This window comes from Hyaena hyaena, unplaced genomic scaffold (genome assembly GCF_003009895.1).
Source record: "Hyaena hyaena isolate Hyena2069 unplaced genomic scaffold, ASM300989v1 scaffold_7, whole genome shotgun sequence".
NCBI lineage: Eukaryota > Metazoa > Chordata > Mammalia > Carnivora > Hyaenidae > Hyaena > Hyaena hyaena.
In genome coordinates, this window is record NW_024080639.1 from 1,406,126 (window position 1) to 1,427,477 (window position 21,352).

Sequence of the window (21,352 nt, forward strand, 5' to 3'; positions counted from 1 at the left end):
GGAAACCCAGTTCAACAGTCTTTTCTAAAAAAGTCTTTATTGTTTCATGTAAGTGGGGGAGACAAGAGTGGAATAATAATAATAACATCTAGTATTTACTGATCACATGCTATGAGCTCAGCACTTGCATTAACTCATTAAATCCTCACAAAGACCAAGGACTTGAAAGCATCAAGCATCAGGACTTTCTTTTTTTTTAATTTCAGTATTTTCTTTCTTTCTTTCTTTCTTTCTTTCTTTCTTTCTTTCTTTCTTTCTTTCATTTCTTTCTTTCATTTCTTTCTTTCATTTCTTTCTTTTATTTCTGCTTCAGTGTTGCCCTTTCTCTCAGACTTCTCCAAGTGGCAGGTACATGGTCATCATTTACTCTGTGCCCATGGCCTTAGAGCTGGTGATCCAAAGGGAAAAAGAAATGATTTCTGTTAGTTACTTTCAGTTGTAAAATCCCAAGGAAGGGCTCTGATTGGCTCAACTGTGTCACGTGTTTGTGGCTGGGCCAATCACAATGGCCAGGGGTGTGGCAGGAAGAGGGGTCCCTTGAAGAAAGTGAAGCTGTAACCTTCATAAAAAGGGCCGACGTAAGCAATTCAATCCCACAGTCTACTACGTGGGAGTGGTGCGGGAGGGGAGAGGGGAAGAAGATCTGCAAAGAGGTGTGGGAGGCAGGTGAGAAGGGAGAGCAGCCGGCCACTTCACTGGAGGCCAGGCTTGCAGGCTGGTGACTGCATGAAGGCAGACCATGTCAGCCCTTCCTGGCCCAGCAGATGGCATCTGATCATGCCTGGATCATGCCTCAACTTCTGGAGCTTTCCCACCTGAGTATCCCTAGGAAAAGAGCTGAGTGAAAACACACCCAAAGAATCTGAGGTCAGATGCAAAGTGGAGCACTAAGAGTGCTTAGTCTTATTTTTTTTGTCTTCTTTAGGGGTTTGCATCTCACCCCATGACATTTGCCTTTTTGCCTTATTATAAAGTAGTTTTTCATAAAAAGATCTTCAGATGGAGTGGATAATTCAGAGCCGCCATGGGTCCTGTGGTCTTGATACCTCCTGGGATACTTCTGGGTACTGATGGAGGTCTGGTGACATGACTCAAGGAACCTGGGGTGGAGGGGCGCACCTGAGTGGCTCAGTCGGTTAAGCTTCTGGCTCTTCATTTCATCTCAGGTCTTGATCTCGAAGTTCGTGAGTTCTATCCCCACGTCGGGCTCTGAACTGCCAGTGTGGAGCTTGCTTGGGATTCTTACTCTCTGCCTCTCCCCACTCCCTCTCCCTCTCTCTCTCTCAAAAAGAAAAGAAAAGAAACCTGAGGGCATGGGTCAACAAGAGCTGGATCCCAATGTCTTGGGGGAACAACAAAGGACAGAAGAATGGGTTGGCCTGGGGGGCCTTCCGGGGACTCACATTTTGCTTAAAGTTGGTAGAACTTTAGAGCTTGGCATCCCCCTTTCTCTCCATCATTTCTCTACCTCTCCTCCCCTCTTACACTTGAACCTGAGCTGGGGGATGCACCTTTGGGCTGGGGATTCTCTTGGTGCTGCGTGTATCCCAGGGCCTTGGATTAGCGAGTACTCGGCCAATATTCTTGGACCACCTTGCTGCTTTGCGCTGCTGTGATACACTTAGGCTTCTCCTCACTTCCTTTCAGGTCATTAGGGAAATCTTTTGCAAATATTTTACAGAATAAGAATTATTAAATCATCTAATTATAAATATAATTTTATAACATTTTAATAATTATAAAGTATAACAGGTTTAAGCACAGTTAATTATAAAGCATAATCATCGCATTTTCATACATGTGGTGCCAAAGTGAGCACTGAAGTATAAGCACTGGGAAAGATGGTAAGAGTGAGGCGCTCAGTCGGTTAAGCATCCGACTTCGGCTCAGGTCATGATCTCACGGTTCGTGGGTTCGAGCCCTGTGTCGGGCTCTGTGCTGACAGCTCGGAGCCTGGAGCCCTGCTTCGGATTCTGTGTCTCCCTCTCTCTCTGCCCCTCCCCTGCTCACATTCTGTCTCTCTGTCTCTCAGAAATAAATGTTAAAAAAAATTTTTTTTTAAAAAGATGGTAAGAGCTACTCTTGGTTCAGGCCAGCCATGTGACAGGGACTTGTCCTCATGCAAAGTCAGCAAGAGACTATGGTTTGAAGGCAACAGTCATTCCATTTGTAGTTGACCTGTGTCCACTTCCCCGCCATACCTGAGCACCCTAAATATATACCAGCTCCTCCCAAGCCCCCAAATACTAAGGTGCAGTCGGGACTGTTTGTGAGGTCAGACAAGGCTGGGGAACCCCGTCACGTGCGCTCACTGATTTCCCTAAGATGCCCCTTTATTGTCCACATAACAGCCAGGCCAGGAGGTCTCCACACCGGGCTCTGTCCTCCCGGCAAGGCTCCTGACCTTTTGTGTCCTGGAACACAGCACAAGAAAAGGTGGCACGGCCTGGCTGGAAACAGTACTTGGGAAAAGGCCATAGGCTCAACCGCTTGTTCCGCAGCACGCGGAAGGGCCATTGCCCAAAAACGTAATTATCCAGAAATGTGGGACAAATACACTGCAGGGGAGAGGGGCTGAGCAGAAGGCGGCGCAAGGCGGGCAGAGACAGTGCCTGTCTGATGGGGAGGCGGTGTCCCTGTCTGTCAGTGGCAAGCTGTGACCAGGGAGTAGGAGACACCACAGCTAGCGTGGACGGATCTGTCAACTAGGAGCTTCTAGGGAAGCTGTCTCCACCATTCCGCCCATCCAAGAAAGAAGATTCGTCCATCCCACAAAGTTGTGGGTGGTTGAACTCACTCTGCCGAGGGAGAATCTGGGAGTCCTTCCTGGAGGAACCCCCTGGGATAATCTCCCAGGCCCTCAGATGAGACGTTTGGGATGAGAGCAAAAGATGGCCTACCCGTCTGCCTGGGGAGAAACCACAGTGGAATGTCCTTACCTTGCTGCCACCGAGGTCTTTGGCTCACAAGCCACCGCGAAGCTTGTTCTGAGTCAGGATCTGCTCGTGTTCCGCTCCTCACTGGCGGGATGGTTACAGAACACTGGCATTTCTTTGTTCCAGCAACACTTCCTGGAGCTACCCTACAGGATTATTAATAGCAAGTTATAGGACTGCTCTGTGTCCATATTAGTATCACCAACCCTGAGAACGTGTCATAACACCAACACATAGGTGTGACATTCAAACTATTTAACACCTGGGACCTCACTAGCATCAGAACTGGCAGGGTCCTGAGGCTTCCTGCTGCGCCAGGCATTGACAGGTCAGCTTGTGAGTCATGGGAATGTCTGGGAGGTCCCAGGGGAGAGCCAGAACAGAAGAGGGGGTACTTGGGGATCTCAGGGCAGCGGGGTTTACTAACTGGCATGGAACTATTTCTACATTTTCAAGACAGAAACAACTGGATATCCACCTACAAAAGAATAAAGTTGAATCCCTTTCTTATTCCATACACAAAAATTAGCTCAAAATGTATCATCGGGGGTGCCTCGCTGGCGTGGTTTGTGGAGCATGCAACTCTCCATGTTGAGGCTGCTGCGTTGAGCCCTGCATTGGGTGTAGAGACTACTTAAAAATTAAAAAGTCTTTACAAAATGTAACATAGACTTAACTGTAAGAGCTAGAACTATACAATCCTTAGAAGAAAATACAGACATAAATCTTCACGACTTTGGGTATGGAAGCGCCTTCTTAGACATGACTGCACAAACACAAGTAACAAAAGAAAAAAATAGATAAATTTGACTCCATCAGAATGTAACACTGTGCTCCAAAGGACACCATCAAGAAAGTACATAGAGAACCCATAGAGTGGAGGGGGTTTAATATTTGCAAATTATATATTTGATAAGGGAATTGTATCTAGAAAATATTTTAAAAACCTATTACAACACAATAATAAAGATAACCCAACTTAAAAATGGGCAAAGCCTCTGAATAGACATTTCTCCCAAGATGATACATAAGTGGCCAATAACCACATGAAAAGATGCTCAACGATGACTGGTGATCAGACAAATGGCACATCAGATCCACAAGGAGATGCCACTTCATGCCCATGAGGACAGCTCTGATCAAAGAGTTGAATAATAACAAGTGTTGGTGAGGACGTGGAGAAGCTGTAACATTCATACACTGTTGGTGGGAATGTAACAAGGTGTGACCCGTTGGAAAAGCAGATTGACAGTTATCCAACAAGTTAAACATAGTCTTTAGATGACCCAAAATTCCACTCCTAGTTATAGACTCAAGAGAAATGAAAACGCACATCCACACAAAAACTTGTACATGAATCTCTACAAGCAGTATTATTCATAACAGCCCCAAAGTGGAAACAACCCAAATGTCCATCACCTGATGAATGGATAAACAACATGCGACCTATCCATACAATGGAATCATATTTAACCATTAAAAGGAATGAAGGACTTGCATGTGCTGCAGTTGGATGAACCTGGAAAATGGTGCTAAGTGATAGAAGGCAGCCATAGAAGATTACACACTGCATGGTCCCATTTATGTGAAATGTTCAGGATAGCACATCTATAGAAACAGAAACTGATTTCCTAGGATTGTCCCAGCTGGGAAGAAATACAGAGTGACTGCTAATGGGGACAAGGTTCCTTTTTGGAGTGACGAATGTGTTCTGAAATTGACGGTAGTGATAACTGCCCAACTCTGTGAGTACAACTGAACACTGTATAGTTTAAATACGTGAATTACAATTCATGTGAGTTATACCTCAAGAAAGTCATTGGATATGCTCCACTGGCCAGCACATAAACATACTACTTACAGGCACTCCCCAAAAAGTTCAGACAGGCATCTGTGTGCATGCGTGTGTGTGCACACACACAAATAAGCAAAAACAAGAAGAAGGAGGAAATTGATGTGACATAAAGAGCTGTGAATATTTTCCTCTAAGACTGGTAACGGAGAGTGAATTTTTGTTCCAAGTTTTGGCACAAGAAGCCCTGCTGAAAATACATATAATTTTACCTCCCCACAAGAATAAAAAGCTGCTGTAACTTCAAATAATTATCTTCTGGAACTTTCTTACATGGCAAGCTGCCTGAGTTGTCCCCATATCCTTACCACAGGAACAGGATTCCACCGGACGGTATTTGAAGGAAGACTCCCATGGGGCTTATAAAAGTCTGGTGCCGTTTCCCCCTCAAAAAGCGGATGATTTTCCCTCCCACACCAGCAAACTCCTACTGCCTAACACCAACTGAAGAAAGGCGATGGGAGAAGATGATTTCCAGAAATTAGAGTGCAGCGATGCGGTTCTGTGTGCAGGGAAGATGGAGGCTTCCATGACACTCCCCAGGACCAGGTCAGGGACCCCTGGCTTGTATACTGTGGGAACGCTGGGAAAAGCTTGTCACCAAGTGGAGGAAACCCGTGTCTCTATCAGACGGGCCCCCCAAGCTATCAAACACACTCACAGGTTCAATACAATTCCAGGCAAGATGGGTCCCGGTTGGGGAAAGCAATGTGGCCCTCTCAGTGTTTCATCCTTTGGACTGCTGCACAAAATCACGACCACGCACTCTGCTATGGTGACAAGTGCTATCTAACATTTGTTGAGCGCTATGATAAGCATCTACATGCTTATCTCGTTCGATCCTCAAAGCCACTCACTAAGGTCAAAGCTATCATCATGCCCTCTCTGCAGGCGGAGGACTGAAGTGTAAGGGGCAGAGTGAAGTTCCGAACCCAGTTCTCTGCCTGGCCCTGTTGCCAAACTGCTCATCAGTTATGCGTCACCGGCAGGCGCTCTGACACATACTTACCAACTAATACTTAGGGGAAGGATGGCAGAGGAGGGAAGAGGCGCATTCTCGTCCTTCCTTGGCCACTGTGAATTACTGTTGACTTCAGAATCCATTGTAGAATTACTGTGGAAACTCTTGAGAAGCGACATTTTGGAGCACAATAGGCGTACGAGAGAATTCGCCCCATCCAAGATACAAGGAGAGGATAAATGGTGGTGGGGAGGTCATATTACTGAAAAAGTCTTCCTGCGCGTGTTTAGGGAAGACAGAAGGAGCAGTGGGTAAGTGAGGAAGACAGCAGACTAGAGTGCTCTCCAAGGCTGGGCCAGCCCCTGCCTTTGACCCTCACAGGGGCCAAGAGATGCTTCCTATCTACCACGCCAGCCGTCATATTCTCACAGAGGGTACCTCCGCCTCCTCTTTCCCTTCTCCCTGTACCCATGTCAAAGACCTGTCCCGTAGATGAATGAGAAGGAGTTCAGGAAACCCATTTGCCCGGCTTTGACCTGGCAAAAGGTCAACTCTAACAAGCCTTCCACTTTGGTTTCTTTTAAGGTTTTTATGTCGACATACTTCTCAACGTACAGAAAAACTGCAAGATTTGTGTAATGGATTCCCATAAACCCTTCACCCAAGTGCCCCAAATGTAAACATTTTACCATATTTCTCTCTCTGTCTCATCTCAATATAGACGTGTAAGTATAAGATAAATACTTATATAAATATAGGAGTATGTCTATATTTATACACATATGTATATTTACAGTGTATATTTATAACTATATAGATATATATCTATATTTATGCAAGTAACATCAATGTAAACATAAATATCTACATATAAACATATTTATGTATTCTACAGTACATATTTACAATTTGTACAAGTACACATACAACATATGTGTATTTCTTCAAGTACATATGTAATTTATACTCTATATGTATTTATATACATATATATATGTATAAATTGATACCTCCAATTCCAATCCAACACTGAAGAGTTCATTAGATACTTTGCTTTCCATACACGTAACCCTCATCTCTGTTAGCAAGAAACCTGACTCCCACTATGCACAGTTTACTTCCTTATTTGCTCAATCCCAGAATACACAGCATGTATTTTCAGAATGGCCAACCTATACGGGTACAAAACAGTAGCCAGCTCTCAAGAGCTAAAGATTCATGTTGAGCCCTTTTGTCTGTCACCAAAATGCTGTGTCCCAAAATCACAGGGGTCTGCTCCCCCTGCCCCTTCATCTCAGCGTGGTTGCATGTTTCATTTGACATACATTTCAGTTCATTTGTTTTCACTTGTATCTCATTTTAAGATTTTCCCCCAACCTTAATGATTTTAGTCCTTTTTTAAAAAAAATTTTATTTATTTTTGAGAGAGGGAGAGGGAGAGAGACAGAGTATGAGCAAGGGAGGGGCAGAGAGAGAGAGAGAGACCCAGAATCCGAAGCAGGTTCCAGGCTCTGACTTGTCAGCCCACAGCCCGATGTGGGGCCCAAATCCATGGACCATGAGATCATGACCTGAGCTGAAGTCAGACGCTTAAGTGACTAAGCCACCCAGTTGGCCCAGTTCCTCTTTTTTTTTTTTTTGAGTGCATGAGATGCTATCATGATTCCCTAAGTCAGAATGATACCAAGAACTATATTAGAGAGGCTTTACTTCCACCCATCCTTTCTTTCCTCAACCTCATTCCCAGGCACTTCCTTCTAACCAGTCTCATTTTCTGTTCTTTCCTTCTAGTAGTTGGTTTTCCCTATGAACAAATATTTTCTTTCCCCCCTCCTTTCCTACACAAAAAGTAGCATCCTGCTTGAGCAATAGGTCATGGAAATAACCCCCGAATAGAGCTCCATGGGGTGGATAGCACCACAATTATTCAACCGATCTCCTAAATGTGTATATTTAGATTGTTTCTAATATCTATCTATCTATCTATCTATCTATTATTTCTGGAGAGAGAGAGCGAGAGAGAGAGAGCGCGCATGAATGGGGGAGGGGCATAAAGAGGGGGAGAGAGAGAATCCAAAGCAGGCTCCATGTTCAGTGCAGAGCCAGGCGTGGGGTTCGACCTTGAGAACTGTGAGATCATGACTTGCGCCGAAATCGAGAGTCGGACGCTCAACCGACAGAGCCACCCAGGCGCCCCTGGATTGCTTCCAGTATTTTGTGATTACAAACACCTCATGATCTAAAGTAGTCTCATGCTCCTGCCATCACGTCTTTGCTCCAGGAAGAAGCTTGGAAAGGGGGAAAAAAAAAAAAAAGACGTTCCTCAAGGATCATTCTTTAAGACCTTCTGGAAGAATCTCTCAACAACTTCTATCTGCATCTCAGCGGCCAGCGTTTAGTCACATACCTACAAGGGATGTTGAGGAAAATACTCTTATAGTTGGCCACACCACTGTCCTCAGTGATTAGGGTTCTTTTGCTGAGGAAGCAGGGGAGTATGGGTATTGGCTGGGCGGCTAGCCATCTCTACCCCGTGTTACTACAGTGAACTTTCCAGTGCATCCATTCTACTGTACAACCTATAAATCTTTTGTTAACAAGAGTGAACAGAGAAAGTCACCTCTCTCTCTAGAGTACTTTGGGACAATTTCAGGAGCATTTGCATAGCACTGAGCCAGTGCAAGGCCCTCCCCTTTTGGGGACCAGAAGTACCCTAGAGAAAGCAGCCACTGGGGACCACCTATTATCTGAGCCACTAGGAGGGTCAGATGTGTTCATGGGAAGAGGAAATATAGTGATCTTTCAGCAAGCATAGGAGATAAGTCCAGAAGCCAGATGCCACTGCCTTTCACCAGAGGGGAAAGGAACAAGGTACTCAATGTTACCCAGAGAATCAAATGCATTAAGAGACATTTAAAAAGCTCCCCCCACCCTCGGTTTATCCCAGGGGGATGGGGACTGTCACAGGAAGCAGCACGCAGTACAAACCGAATAATGTCAGAGGTGTCAGAAGGGGTAGCCGTTCTGTGTGCCTTTAGGAGCAGAGGCGAGGAGGGAGGAGCTTGGGGAGCCTGGGGAGAGGAGCAGTGGAAATACGCTCTAGAACTCAGACCCAGGGGAGCTGAGTTCAGACCCCATCTTGATGTGTGACCCATCAAGTCACCTCCCTGCTCTGGGACCTCATGCTCTCTAGCTTGGAGTGTGTGGGAAGAACTAAGTGATAGATTAAAGACCCAGCAAGGAGCTTCTTATCACGAACAGCTTCTTTCCTATCATGGAGCAGGTGCGCTCTCTGTCAGTCCTCCACCAGGTATCAATGTCTGGTCACCAGACCCTCCTCCCCTGGGATGGAGCATTAGAGCGGCAGAAAGCACCTTCCTGGGGGAGGCCAGAGTCCTTCGTCTCCCTGGGACACAGTTCAGGGACTCTCCAGCTTGCTCATGGTGGAGCCTCAATACCCCCTATGAGGTAAGGCCCGAGCAAGACGGCCAGAGGGGCCAACAGAGGCCAATCTGCTTTAAGACGTGGGACATTTTTAGGCTTCCTGTTTCCTGCTTCAATACGCTGGTTCTAAAGGAATTTCGTCCCCAAGGCACTGTTCTTTAAGAAACCACTTTGCTCATACTCAGGACTCCAGGGAAGTCAACCTGGAATTTAGTACTGTCCCAGGGTCCCCTGGACACGCAGCCCTGGACATGTCTCAGCCTCTGGAAACAGCCCTCCCTTCCCCCTCGGGGTGTTTAGAGAAAGCCAGCCAGAGCTGTGCTCTCAATGGTTAAGCATCCGAAAGTGCTCGTGCCCAGAAAACAAACATGCTTTTGGGGGGAAAAAAAGCAAATAAATTCTAACTCGTTAAACTCTTGGATAAGCCAAAAAAAAAAAAAAAAAGCTACCACGGATGGAGTGCCTGTGCTCCTATACTTTACATGCATGACCTCGTCTCATTCTTACAAGCACCCCAAGGGTGTGGGAAGCAGCTGATATCACCTTCATTTTACCGAAGACCGAACAGATTCAGAGAGGTCGCGATGTTCGTCCAAGGCCACAGAGCCGGTCAGTGGCAGAGCTGGGATCCAAACCCAGTGCTCCATCACTCCAAACCCAGACTCTTAAAAAAGTCGGGCCTTTTGGGGAAGGGCCTTTCAAAGGCTCAGAAGTGGGGCTCAGAAGGCAGGGTGCGGGGCAGGTATCCCCTGGGGTGGGTGACCCCGTGAGCCGTCACTCTCCAGTGGAGCCAACGGCAGCCACGGCTGGAAGCCCGGACCCCTCCCTTCACTGCTCAGCCACAGTGAAACCAAAGTTTATTTTCGTCCCCTCCGTCCCCACGTTCTAGGAAAGCAGGGCTTGGGCTCCACATTCCGCTCTAAATAAGGGATCGGAGGACTGTTCGAGCTAATTAAGATGATTCGCCGGTTTTGAAAGCGGTATTTCACACATGTGCACCCACACGCACCCGTGTGCACACACACACTTGCACACCCCCTCTGGGCAAACCTGCCTGACCATCCGCAGCCATGCGCTCCTTCACAGGGTTTGGGGACAGTCACTGCCTGTTATTTCATTCAGAGGTGGCCCCCAGGACCCTTCTTCTCCGTCCTATTACTGATTGCGTTTTTGGATTTCCACTGTTCCCTGGCCCTTTCCAGGCTCCAGACAGGAAGGCAATTGTAACTCATGAGAAACTAGGGTTCTGACTGTAGTAATGGAATTGGCGGGGGGGGGGGGGGGGGGGGGGGGGGGGGGGGGGGGGTGTGACCACTAATAATGGCGCTGATAGAGCTATAACTGCCCACTCTGGTCTGAACCGTCACCGCATCCCCCTTGGGGACTAGCCGACTGAGGAAGGTGATCCTCTACGACCTTCCCTCTCAACGTACGATCTGTGGACCACGTTGCTGGCATCACCTGGGAGCTTGTTAGACATGCACACTCTGCATTAACACACGCACAGTAAAGTTTGTGGAACCCTGCTCCAAGATACTGAGAATATGGAGGCCTCCGCCCCCACCCCCCAAGTCCAGACACCTCAACTTTCAGGGCTGAGTACCTGGCCAAATGAATAAATATCTCTGCAGGCAGATGAGTTTGAGAAATATGACTTTCCAAGTTCCTCACCAGACGTACACCAAACATATCAGCACATTAGAGGCACTGATAAGTCCTGCATAATGGAACATCTACTTTTCTTTTTTAACTGAATGCCTCCTAAATTTATTTGCCCACAAAATATTTTCTTTCATAGAACACCCAGTGGTGGAATATACTTTGGGAACTAATACCCTTACTTCTAAGAGTCAAGCACAATCCCTTATATTATCTTTAGGAAAAAGCACTTATGGTGTCCCTGTGACATTACATCTTAACAACCAGTTCTAAGGCCTCAGGAGGTCTGAATCAGGAACAAGGGTGACAGGAAAGCTTACATCAATTACCTTTAACCAGGGCCACACCCAAATCTCTTCAGGATTCCAACCTGGATTCCCAGGGTCCGTCAAACTCAACATGCCCAGCCCAGCTACATTCCAGAACACTTATCTGTAACAGCACCAATCTCCTTCCAGACTCCAGAACTGTGTTTTCACCCCCCCGGACTCCTTGTTACCCCTCACTTCTCCCCACCCCCACCCCCACTGCCTTCACCGCCCCCCCCCCATCTAATCGATTGCCAAGGGCACTATATTTTATCTCGGTTATGTCTTTCATCTCTTCACACCCGGCTCCTTCCCATTATGACTGGGCAGGGCCTCTTGTCAGTCAGGCCCCTCCCTGCCCTGATTCCTCCATGATTCATCCCGCTCACTGTGACTAGAGGGGGCTTCTCAACGCGCAGATGTGCTCCTGCTCAGACAACATCATCACGGGCGCCATCACTGTGGGTGACATTTACGAAGCGCTTGATAGGTTCTGACTCTAGTCCCGTTTTGAAGATCGGGAGGTCGAAGCACAGAGAGGGTAAGCAACTTGCCTGAAGCCTCGCGTGTCGTGAATGGCAGTGAGAGGATTTGAGGCATGGACAGTATGACAGCGAAAGCTTAGCACGTCCCCTGCACAGACTGCCGAGAGGGCTGCGTGACTTTCCACAAGCCCCGCTCCACCTCCTGCCTCGCCCGCGCCAAACCAGCCACTCTGGTGGAATGTGGGGACCTCACTCATCTCCACCCGTCAGTGTCTCATGAAGTCTTTGCTCCAACACATTCTTCAGCTCCCAGCCACACCCCATCTGTCTTGATTACTAGAACCCTCTCTCACCCCTGAGAGATGGTCAACTTTTTGAGGCTTGGGCCAGGCCTAGCACATCTTGGTCTACCTTCCCTGGGCCTCCACCGGGCAGGTGCTCCTCTGTCCCCTCTAGTCCATTCTCTAGCCTGCTCGAAAATATCTGCAGAGAGGGGCGCCTGGGTGGCTCCGTCGGTTACGTGTCTGACCTCAGCTCAGGTTATGATCCCACAGTTTGTGGGTTCGAGCCGCTTGTCTCTGCTCTCGGGAGCCCACTCCAGATCCTCTGTCTCCCTCTCTCTCTGCCCCTCCCCTGCTCTCTCTCTCTCCCCTTCAAAAATAAATAAACATTTAAAAATAAGTAAATAAGTAAAAGATCTGGAGAGAGCTCTAAAACTTTTCATTATGGAAAGTTTTTAACACACACGAAAAGGAAACTAAGATTTCAATTCAGCAAGTATTTACTGACCATTTACAAGATCTGCACCCAGAAGAGAGAAACATACAGAATAGAAAGACGGGGTGTTCTTTTATTTAATCCTCAGAATATCCTGTGAGGTAACTATGATGATTATTCCCTTTTCACAATGAAGTAGACTCAGAGAGGCAGAGACACTTTGTCAAGGTCACAGAGCAAGTGAATGATACAGTAAACGTTCTTTTTTGAGTCCATTGCTTCATGGGATTTTTAAAAATGTGTTATTTTTAAGGACAAGAGAAATATAAATGTGGTTTTTTTTAAATCCAAACAATACTAAAGAGCATAAGGGCAAAGTGCCTTTGGTCCAATTCTGCAATCACTGACATTGCAAGTTTCTAGGCACTTTCATGCACCTATCAATGTACATATATATGAACACGTATATGTGGATACATATTATATACACTTATACATATACCACCTACTCCCACACACATAAACAGGTGTACCAACACAGGAGAATTCTATGCACCTGCTTCTGAATGTTTGCTCTATGCACTCAGCAGACTCTCATGGGCATTATTCTAGGCTGGCCCGTGAACTTGGCACCCGGGCCGGGACGAGTGAGAGAAGAGGGGCGCTGTGCACCTTCAAGACGTCGTGAGCACCCCCTGAAATTCTGTACCCGAGGCAGCTCCTTGGTCTCACCCCAGTCCCCGCCCTGCTTTGCATCCATCTTAATTAATCCCCAGAGGGGGTCTGTGTTTCAGGAAAGTACAGTTGACCCTTGAACAATGTCAGGGTTAGGGGCACCAACCCCCCCCACACAGCTGACAATTCAAGTATGACTTTGACTCCCCCCAAAACTTAACTACTAACAGCCTACCGTTGAACGAAGCCTTCCCAACAAACATCCATCACCCATGTTCTGTATGTTATATGTATTCCATACTGTGTTCTTAAGGGAAGCTAGAGAAAAGGAAATGTTATTAAGAAAATCATAAGGAAGGGGCACCTGGGTGGCTCAGTCGGTTGAGTGTCTGACTTAGGCTCAGGTCATGATCTCGCAGTTTATGGGTTCGAGCCCCATGTCAGGCTCTGTGTTGACAGCCAGCTCAGAGCCTGGAGCCTCTTTCAGATTCTGTGTCTTCCTCTCTCTCTGACCCTCCCCTGCTCACGCTGTCTCTCAGAACTAAATAAAAACATTAAAATTTTTAAAAAATTAAAAAAAAATAGAAAATCATAAGGAAGAGAAAATACACTTATAGCCCGGGACTGTGTGCATCAGAAGCAGTCCGCGTGTAAGTGCACCCATACAGCTCAAACCCATGATGTTGGAGGGTCAAGTGTGCTATCCCGCTGGTGATTTTTATCTCCTTTCACAAATGGGAAAACGGAGGTGCAGAGAGGTAGAGGGATTTGCCCGCGTTGGGTCGGGACGGAACCCCAGGCTGTACACGCAGCTCCCAAGCCATGCTCTAAACCACAGGGCTCTTGCGGATTCTGTTAAGGTTGGAGAGCCGCACAAGTGAAGCCCACCTTTGGCGGACTGCTCTGCCTCGGGTCTCTATGAAAAGCACCAGGGCACGAGCGCACTCAGGGAGGAAGAGCTCATGGAGGAGGTGGCATTTGTGGTGAGACGTGGAGAACGGCTAGGATTGCAGCAGGTGGCATTTGGCAGGGGTGGGGGGGGGTAGTGCCCAGGCAGGAAGGGAGGGGACGCTGTTCCCGGACAGTGTGGTCCCGTTTGGCCAGACACGGTCAAGTGCCCAGAAGGGAACTGTGGGGAGGCACCAGATGAAAAGCATGCCAACACAGGGGGTCCCCCGGGGCGGGGTGGGAGGGCCTCTCGCCTTGTGGTGTGTGGGGGGCAAGGTGACTTCCTGCTATGCCGATAGCTGCCCACATCTGTGGGCCTCACCCTGTGCCTTTTCTCCCTAGAGGAACAGCGAGAGACGCAGACAAGGCCCATCTGGCCATTCGCATCTTTCTCTGGTTTATTCTAGCACAAAAGCCCTCGGCTCTAAAGCATGACCCAGAGGGGCGCCTGGGTGGCTTAGTCGGTTAAGCGTCTGACTTTCACTTAGGTCAGGATCTCGCGGTTCGTGGGTTCGAGCCCTGCATTGGGCTCTGTGCTGACAGCCAGCTCAGAACCTGGAGCCTATTTCAGAGTCTGTGTCTCCCTCTCTCTCTGACCCTCCCCTGCTCACGCTGTCTCTCTCTCTCTCTCTCTTAGAAATAAAATAAAAAAAAAAAAAAAAAAAAAAGCATGACCCAGAAAGTTGTAGTGAGTCATGAGGCACAAGCAGAGTCCCAGGGGTGCACACAAGAGGAGGCAGTTTCTGGTGCTGAGGGAGGTCAAGGCAGGGAGACAGGGCTTGCCCCCTGCACCCGATGGCGGCCGATCGTCCCTCACCTCCCTCACCCTGCACCTAAGAACACCTTCATCTCTGCCGTCCTATAAAGCATGGGAACTGGCGGCTGGAATGCCCAGGTTTTAGGAAAACAGGCTCTTTCTCAATTATTTGTGTCCAGACTGCCCTCTCTGCAGATCATCTGTGGAAAATCGTTAATCCCTTAATGGGCTCCAGAGCCGCCCAGCCTATTTCGCTGCTCCCATCATGCACTTGGTGTGGCCTCCCAGAGCATCTGTCTGGCCTCCTCTTTGAGATCTGTATCCTCAACCCGGAGAAGCGTGTCAGGGCCAGAGAAGAAGCAGCCGGATCCACGGCTCAGCCCCACAAAAGCAGCCTCCCTCCACCCTCACCTCTGCCCATCTCACAGCCTTCCCCACACTGGCTTCTGGCTGGGAGCGCCATTGGAGAAGGCTGCCATTGCCCGGGACCCCCTGCCTGGCCTCTAAGAGGTACTCGGTAAGTTACTAGAAGAAACAACTTTTCCTAATGGGGCTCTGCCAAGCCTCCCAGCACCTGACATCTCTCTCTCTCTCTCTCTCTCTCTCTCTCCCTTGGTGGGTCACCTGACAAAGACCTCTCGGGTCAGGCCTCTCATGGGCATTCACAGCCACTGAGTTTATCCAGGAACCCCCCCGCCAATGACTGCTTCTTCTTTTATTGTAGAAAGATATGTATAACATAACCTTGACCATTTCTACCCAGTTTAAAGCGCACACTTCAGCGCCTCTAGAATATTCATGGTGTTATACAGCCATCACCACCACCTAGGTTCTGGACTATTTTTATCACCAGCCCCTCCCCCTCTGAAAAACAACCCTATAGACATTAAGCCCTCTCCCTACCCCCCAGCTGTAGGTAACCACCAATCCACTTCCAGTCTGCATGGATTTGCCAATTCAGACATTTTATATAAATGGAATCTGACGACATTTGGCTTTTTTGCATCTGGCTTCTTTCCCTGAGCATACTGCTTTTAAGGTTCACCTTTGTCGTCACGTGTTTCAGCACTTTGTTCCTCTTTGTGGCCGAATAATATTCCACTGAATGGATGTGCCACATGTTGCTAATCCATCCATCCCTCGGGGGACATTCGAGTTGTTTCTCCCTCGTAGCTATTGTGGATACCGTTGCTATGAGCTTTCGGGCACAAGTTTCTGCTTGAAAACCTCCTGCCAATTCTTTTGGGCATATAGCCGAGAGTGGAATTGCTGGTCCTACGGTGAATCTATGTTTACTTTATTGGGGAGCTGTCAAACTCAATTACCGCTTTTCCCCAAAACACACACATCGTTATCAGAAAACGTCTATGTAGTAAAAAAAAAAAATGTGAAAAACACCCAGGGTTCTGACACTCAGAGAGATAAGCACACTTTTCTGAACATTTCCCACCAGGATTCGACAGAATGCCTTCGTGGATACATGTTCGTATACTTTCCACTGAAAAGTTCGTGCAAAGATGGAAATGCCATTTCATGCCACCTTCTTGGTGACAAGCCTATTTAAAAGTACAAGGGCAGCACTCTCTTCTTGCCTTCCTTTATTTGGCTCCCTAGCACTTGTCAACATCTTCCTGATGTCTATTGTGTGTATCGTAAACGCTGTGAACACTGGTGTCGCCATTCTGTTCACTGCCCTGCGCACAGTAGGGATGCGGTAAGTCGAATGAATTCATATTGGTGAATCAACAAAAATGCGGCCGCCAATTTTAAGATGAACTGTATTTTAAATGTGTTTGCCAAAGTGCAGCAGAAGTGGTTGTGTATTATTCCCGCCTGTGATTGGCCACCCTGGAAATCTCTACAGCTGTCCCCCTTCTTATGAAAACACAAGGGTGTCATGCCTTAACCCGACCATGGAAGTTGCCCCTGGGAAGTCCGTCAGCTAGGACCAAGTCCTCGCCCACCCTTGAACATTCTGAGGTCTATGTTGCAAAGAGGCCCCTCTCATTTCCATCCCAGACTCCCGGAGGGGCCTGGAAAAACGACGGTCCTGAAAAAGCTCCCAACAGCCCAGAGCCCATTTGGTCCTAATTTTAGGACGGGTTTCTTCCGAACTTCAACCAAAGTCAAGGGTCCCCAAGGGAGACCATGTCTCTGCCTCTACCTTCCTGTCCAGGTCAGAGCAATTCTGCCGGCCACCTTGTCATGAGCCCGCTGTGCTGCTGATATTAGTTACAGATGATGGCAATTAGAGGCCGAATCTCCCTGGCTCCTGGTAGAATATTGAGACAGGGCTATAGCTATTTTAAGATTTTAAGCAGATTTATACTTAGTGCTTCAAAGAAGGCCAGCCAGCAAGGAAAATATGGTAACTGTTGCTTTAAATTATAGCTATCATTACTTCAAAAGGAGATTCAATCAGAAATCACTGAAGACTAAAACTATTTACATCTCCTGACACTTAAAAGCAAGCGAGCAGTTTTAGCCTGTCAGCCCTGGACATGTTGGCTACAAAGAGAAAAGTGCCTCTCTGGCCTGCAAAGGAAAACATTTTCGAGGGGGGGCAGGAACCGAGGAAGGATCTTGGGGGTCCTCCGGCTTGGAGGCTGTCTCCCCTGTCTCTCCCACAGTCTAGGAGGGATCTGGGGTCTGGATCACGCAGCTCTGCCCAGGTCTGCAGGCAGCCGCCTCCAAGCTCCTAGAAAACCTGGCTCTCCCCAAGGCAGGAGGGCTGCCCTTTTCTGTCTGGCCTCTGGCCTTCATTCCCTGCCCAGGGGAAATCCTGTCTCATCTCATTAATATAAATCCCAGGACAGGACCGTCCCCTGCCTCTTCTGGGCTAAGCTGCCTAGACTGGACAGGAGGGCTGGGTTGTGTATCAGTCAGAATCAGAGCCACGGACAGGGCTCCAAAGCATGGGCATTGGAGACAGACTTCTCTGGGGTAGACTTTGGGCTACTTAATTTACTAGCTGTGTGACCTTGGACAAGCTCCTTAACCTCTCTGAGACTCAGCTTCCTCGCCTGCAAAATTGGGGCATTTCGTAGGATTACCGAAATGCTTCAGGGAGATGGTGTGCCTAAGGCATTTTATTAGTTAGGATAGCGCTAGATGTAGCAATCCACACCCCCTGCAATTTCAGCAGCATGCCACAGTAAGATTTATTTCTCATTCAGGTGACAATCCGAGGAGGGTGTTTCTCCCTGTGATGATCTGGGGGCTCAGGATCCCTCCTTCCCGTGGCACTGGGTTTCATCTCCCGTCGCATCTCCTAGGGTTTCAGAGTGCTCCACTTCCGGTCTCAGGAAGGGAAAGAGCCCATGTGCCAGGCGCTGAGAACGCATCTTGGAAGATCCGTGAAAGTAGCAGTCGCCTTGCTCTGTGTGGGTGTCACCCACTCTGAGAAGCCCTCCTTTACCTCTTAGTCTGAATTAAAGGCCCTCCTACATGCTTCCCCAGCGCTTGCGCTCATCTGTATCAATCATGTCTGCTGGAATGTAATTTTGTAGGGACAGGGAGAGCCTCTTGTCACCCACAGCCTAATGCCAGAGGACCCTAGAACCTGGTGCCCAAGAGCGGTTCAATAGAGGTTGGCTGGAAGGAGTTAAGAGGAAAATCCAGGGGCTCCTGGGTGGCTCAGTCAGCTGAGCATCCGACTTCCGCTCAGGTCATGATCTCACGGTTCATGGGTTCGAGTCTCACATCGGGCTCTGTGCTGACCGCTAGCTCAGAGCCTAGAGGCTGCTTCCCATTCTGTGTCTCTTCTCTCTCTGCCCCTCCCCTGTTCACGCTCTATCTCTCTCTCTCTGTCTCTCAGAAATAAATACATGTAAAAAAAAAAAAAAAAAGAGGAAAATCCAGAACCTTGCCGCACTTCTGCACATGGCGGATGCAGATTAGTGAATGGTACGTAATAAGTGCTCGGTCAATGTTGCTAGATGGTAAATTTAGGAGACACAGCCTATACTCTCTATACTAGAGGCTAACGATGGCCTATGGGCCAAATACAGCCCACCACCTTTTTTGCAAATAAAGTTTTATTGGGAACCCTGGGTTGCTGCCTCCTATGGGGAGGTCCACACAGAAAGAGCTCAAATGGGTAGGCAAGTGGCCGTGATCTGCCACCAGCACCTAGTATACTGTTTCTCATTAATATTAATATCACTTTACCTGTTAGTGTTTTCATGCGATCTTCCGGTTGCACAAATGAGATCCAGGGCGATCTGTGACTCACACAAGGTTAAAGCTGGTAAGAGGCAGAACGAAAATTGGAACAGAACTCTCTTGACCTCTGACCCACTCTGGGAACTAGGAAAACGACTAAGAAGTTTCGACTGTGGGGTTTTGTTTTGTTTTGGTTGGTTTGTTTGTTTGTTTTTGCTTTAACCAGGCAGGGATCTTGGAAGTTTCCCTCCCTAGGTTTCAGAAAGCCAACATTTCAGGGCTGCTGGCCATTTTGCATGACGGAGGAAGGTCAGCTTTACTTTTTTCCCCCCTGGGTTCCGGCACCAGACTTTCCCAAACTGCACTGCTCATCTGAACCCCCTAGCCCACCATCACCTCCCCACCGCACCCCCACCCAACCACCTACACGCTCCAGACTCTTTTTTCAGCAGGAAAGAGTCACAGCAGGTACCATGGCGGGGCGGAGGCCCACGTTCTCCAGGTGAGAGTTGGTGCCTGCCCTTCCTTGGTGAGAAGCTACTAGAAAAAGAAACCTGCTCCCTGCCCTGACCCATGGTTCCCTCTGCTGCCATCCCGTCCTGAGCTCAAGCCAGCCGCTCCCTTGCCAGGCAAGAAGGACAACAAGGGTGGGGCTGGAGGTAGCACGAGAATGAGTTAGATGCTCCATTACCAGGGGAAATCACTTCCCTCCCCAGGCGTCTGCTTCCCTTCGTCCCCATGGAGACTGTGCCACGTGCTCTATTCACTCTGTGCATGGGATGTAGATGGTGGCGAAGGGGACATCTAGAAACGTCACAGTGCCTTGCATAGTGGGCACTTGTTGATGTTTCAACCTCCCAGAATGCCCTCCATCTTCGTTTACTAACACATTAACTGGTTTTTCTCCTGGTGCATTACTTCTTCCGCACTGTGTGTAGTGCTGGTGGGACTGCCTATGGGGATGCCCCGCCCTCCCCTACCCGGTGATTGTGCATATGACCCCTGGCCACCCAATCAGAATCTTCCTTGGGACCTTCAGTCTTGACCAGAGTCACAGAAGATGGGAGGAAAACGGGGGGGGGGGGGGGGCGGGCAGCTCCAGCAGTGGGAGCAGCCCACCCTGCTGCATGAACACACGCATGCGCACACACACCCACATGCACGCACGCACTTACACACGTATGGGTGCTGGCATCTGAATCCCACGCGCATTTACTACTCCTCCTTGAGGGTTTTCCCTATCTCTTCAAATAGCTCTTTAGGTTCTTGAGGGCAAAACTGATATCTTAAGAGTTCTTTTGGATTTTTCTTTCCCCCAGGAGGACCCGCAAACCAGAGGAGAAGGAGCCCCAGCTTCAGTGTGAGGAAGAGCTGGGCTTGCACCGTCCACGCCAGCAACACCCAGAGGTTGCCGGCTCGGGCCAGTGCCGTTCCCTCTCGAGATTGTTTCTTCGTTGCTAACTGATCCATGGGGCTCTTCTGAGGATCAGATGGGGAAACACAAATAGGTTCTAATGACGCATTCAAAGGGGCTATTGCTATTATCAGGATTATTATTGACGATCAAATCTGAAGGCAAATACGTGGCTTTAAATTTTTTAATGTTTATTTAGTTTTGAGAGATAGAAAGAGAGACGGGGGAAGGGGCAGAGAGAGAGAGAGAGACTGAGAGAAAGACAGAATCCAAAGCAGGCTCCAGGCTCTGAGCTGTCAGCACAGAGGCCGACGTGGGGCTCGAACTCACAAACTATGAAATCATGACCTGAGCCAAAGTCAGTTGTTAACCAACCGAGTTACCCAGGCACCCCCCCCAAAATGGCTTTTAGTTGCAAAATGGCTTCCGTTCTTTTCCAAAGGATGGTTGTATCAAGGGAAGTTTTAACAGGACCTCAAAACTCAGAGAACCCCCTGCTAGGCGCTGCCACTCAGACTCCCCTGAGACCTGTGCAGCACCTACTGTCTGCCAGGTACCCCCCCTGGAATGAGCTCTTTGAAAGCCAGAAGATTCTGGCAACGAATAAGTCCTTTTCAGTTCCAGACTTTTTTCAAGAATGAGGAGTGTGTCAGAGGGACCCCCCACCCCCCCGGGTTTCTAAATAGGTGAGGCTGTTCACCTATTTCTCTGACTCCTTCATTCTCATGGGGACACACCCTCAGGCTAGAAGGTGGGCCTTTAAACTTGAGGAGGCCTCACATTCTGGCTGTTTTCTGGCAGAGGAGCATCACTGCAAGTGTCATTAGATGTCTCTGACAAGCACCCATCGGCCCCCAGAAGGAGCCAAGCCAAGGCCGAGATGCCAGGTGGACCAGTGGGCCAGTTCACACCTATGCAGCTCAGGGCCCTTGGAGACAAAGGAGGACGCGTATCCCTGGCAGGCAGGGAAGACGGATTCCCGAGCATCAGGGCTGCAGGCAGAACCTGGCTGTGCTGGGCATCTCTGTGCCT

The 21,352-nt window shown here is 48.5% G+C and overlaps 1 long non-coding RNA gene across 1 annotated transcript; it reads right to left on the reverse strand.

Annotated features, from left to right (window-relative positions):
- Nucleotides 1-294: 294 nt before the first annotated feature.
- LOC120238329 lies at nucleotides 295-19,602 on the reverse strand. Its single transcript, XR_005530187.1, has 5 exons — nucleotides 19,334-19,602; nucleotides 18,913-18,988; nucleotides 5,798-6,025; nucleotides 2,940-3,082; nucleotides 295-388 (listed from the first exon to the last, which is right to left on the reverse strand). It is a non-coding gene; the product is annotated as an uncharacterized LOC120238329 (long non-coding RNA).
- Between the last annotated feature and the right edge of the window lie 1,750 nt (nucleotides 19,603-21,352).